We start from the raw sequence: 3,645 nt of genomic DNA on the forward strand, positions 1-3,645 counted from the left end.
ATTCAAAGTGGTTAGGATAGATATATAGTTACATTCTCTTAATGAATAGAATGGTTTGCTCTAATGATGTTTATAAATAGGATCTCAAGTCCGCATCTTGTATAGCAATTAACCACTAAGAGGAATGTATGCAGTGTGTTAATTATTGAAACTGTCCTAGCGATTTGATTTGAAACCGTCTCATTGCTATTTATCAATAAAATTATGAAAAAAGATGGCTTTATTCCCAGCACTAGGGAGGCTGAAGCAGGAGGATTGTTGTGAGTTTGAGACCACCGTGGTCTAAAAACTGAACTCAAGGCCAGCCTCAACTGCATAGTAAGACACTATAGGATTGTTGAAATTTTTATTTTTTTATTGTTTGGCAGAACCAAGGATTGAACTCAGGTCGTTGTGTTTGCCAGGGAAGCACTTATTCTACTGAGCTATCTCCCCGGCCCCAATTTTTTTTTTAATGATTAAGTGTATTGCTCCCACTAAAATGTAATGTCATTAGCCTTCTTTTCTTTTCTTTTTTTTTTTTTGTGGAACTGGGACTTGAACTCAGGCCCTTGTGCTTGCCAGGCAAGTGCTTATTATACTGAGGCATCTCCCCGGCCCTGAAATTTTTATTATTTTTCTGTTTTTCAAAATGGTATTTCATCTTTTGCTTTCTTTTTATCTGAGCATTTAGCCTCTCTTCAGTCAACCCAGTAGATTTTTAGAGAAGGACCTATATGAAATGGATTTAGACATGTCAATTGTTTCACTTTCTATAAAGGTTTTTGGTTGGCTTTTGTGAATGAATGGTCTATGTTTGCTTCCTGCATTTGTACATTATGGATTCTAGGAGGGCAGTAACTATGCTGTTCTATGATAAAATCCCAAGCATCTAGCCAGACGTAGTGGTGCATGCCTGTGATCTCAGCACTGCAGATGCTGAGGCAGGAAGATTTCTTCAAGTTTGAGGCCAGATTGGGCTGCATAGTTTGTTCAAGGTGAACTACACAGTAGATCCCATCTCAAAAAAACAAACAAAAAATGCCAAAAATCTTGTGTATACTTATTCACTTCTGGTGATAAAAATAAGAAAGAGACATTTATTCAGTTCCAGAACACTTCCTCTGATTTACACTTCGAATCACAGATGTGGTGAGGTCTCCAACCCAGGCAAGAACAAACTCTAATAGAGCAGAAAAAAAATCATCTTGAGCAATTGTAAGTGGGTTGGAATTTTAATAGTATCCCCTGCTACCTGGGTAATCTTGAACCTGATTCTTTATAAAATAGGAACATTAACACCTTACCATAGAATTGTTATGAGGATTAAATGAAATTAATTATATGTAATGTCAAATTATGTAGATGTTCTAGAATATGCCACTCTGTTTACTGCTTCCAAATCACTTCTTAAAACCCTGCACCTGCAATAATCATTCCTTTTGTGTCCATACCTTGCTTTTCTGGTTGGATGGAAATTTTCTGGTCTTCCATAAAAACCCAGTTCAAGCACTAATTTATTTACAAAGCTTGGCTTGGCCCAGGAAATGATAGATAAATAAGGTTACTTAGTGTTGAATGAATGAATATCTGGATCTCAGTAAGTGCTAAGTATATGTTTGCTTTTTCTTCTTTTAAATAAGTCATACAGATATTCTTTATTAATTTATTTTATTTTATTTTTTGGTGGAACTGGGGATTGAACTCAGGCCCTTGTACTTGCTAGGCAAGCACTTATTCTACTGAGCCATCTCCCCAGCCCCATTTTTTAAAAAAGAAAATTATTTTTTAAAGAATGTGCAGATTAGAATTATTTTTAAATACTTTATTTATTTATTTATTTATTTATTTATTTTTGTGGTACCAGGGATTGAACTCAAGACCCAATGCTTGCCAGGCAAGCACTTACTCTACTGAGCTATCTCCCTGGGCCCCAGATTAGAATTAAAACAGAAAAAAATTACAAGTGATACAGAATTTCACTTAACAAAGTAATGTGAATTTCACAGTATTTGTTGTAATACATATTGTTGTCTTCCAACCAGTTATTCATATTACCAGATATATACATGTAAAATTGGAAGAAGAAGAAAAGACATGTGTAAGAAATTAAGAAGACGAAAAGAAGAAACAATTGAAAAAAGGAGATGAAAGACATTAAAGCATTAACTGCTTCTTTCCATACACCAGCAGAAATACACAGTACAATTGTCCAAACTATCCTGCTTACATACATAGATCAATCTCTTTCTGCCAGTCCATCTCCTGTCCTCCTCAACTCAGTAACTCTTCCCTTTTGAATAAGTTTATTCCCTGTTATCAGTGTCTATTGTACCCTTTGGATTCTATTTTTCTCTTTCAGGTTCTCACACTAAGGAGACAATATGATGTTTGTGCATGTGGATCTGATTTATTTCATCACTTTCCCAGTTTCTGCTTAATCATAATAAATCTCTCCATAAGTGACCTGTTAAATGTTGCTGATTGTCCCTTTCTTCTTAAAACCTTGCAAAGTCAATTGTGTAGGGATATATAACCTTCCTGTTAAGAAAAGAGGCATACATAATTGCTACCCATGATACAGGTTACTAAAAAAGCAATACACAGCTTACTCCAAATATGAAAAAATGATGGAATATACTATGCAGGAGTACTTTGTGAAAAAAAATTGGCAATATGCAGACAAACCAAATAAAAAATGAATAAAATAATTAAGGATAGAGATTTGCAGTGAACCTATCTATTTAAGTGTAGGAATAAGACAAAACAACAAGATTGCTAGGAAACTGTGGCACACCTTAGTAAGACGAGGTTACAGCTTATTGGAAGATCTTGGTAACTTGGAGAGGGTCTCAGAAAGCAGGCATTCCCTGTAATTCAGATGTCCTTAGAAATAAGTGGCATTTGTGTGATTGTACATCTCAGTAAATGTTATCTATAGGGACCACAATAGCACCTACCTATCTTGACCAAGACAGGGGACATTTGGTATTTTCTCAGTGGCATGGTGTAGTGGCTGAGGGACTGTGTTAACATGTGAAGTTTTGAAGCTTAAATGGGCTCAGCAATTCCACACCCTAGGGTGTGGCTTATCACTTAAAGGATGTAAAAGGGAACTGAGGAAGGATGGAGGGTTCAGTTTCTTTGGAGGAGCTCTGGTCTTCACCTTTAGCTTGGACATTTTCTCCTGGCTTCTAGCACATATTCTTTAGTTTTTGCCTTAGATCCTTCAGCCTTCTGGTGTAGATTCATCAGTCTTCCTTCAAAGACCCATGGACCTCCAGATATGGAATGAATACTGCAGTGAGCTCCAGACCTTGGACTGAATCCTTCAGTCTCCAGGGTGCAGGCACCTTCTGTATGCTTCCTGATATGACTCTGTGGGTGACCATCATAAGGAAATCTTGTAATTTCTCATACATTTCTATATCTTGTGTTGTATCTGTTCCTCTAATAAAACCCTGGTACCAACGTACAGATGTTGGTACCAGGAGTGAGGCATTGGGATCATTCACCAATGACTCCAAATTGTGTCTTGGTTACTTTTCTCTTTTTGGTAGGATAAAACACCTGACTCCAAGAATTAAGGAAGGAAAAGCTTATTTATATCACAGTTTGTGGACATTTCAGTCCATACTCAGCTGGCTTCAAGGCAGAGTGGCACAT

The sequence above is a fragment of the Octodon degus genome, unplaced genomic scaffold (genome assembly GCF_000260255.1).
Source record: "Octodon degus isolate 3935 unplaced genomic scaffold, OctDeg1.0 scaffold00319, whole genome shotgun sequence".
Taxonomy (NCBI): Eukaryota; Metazoa; Chordata; class Mammalia; order Rodentia; family Octodontidae; genus Octodon; species Octodon degus.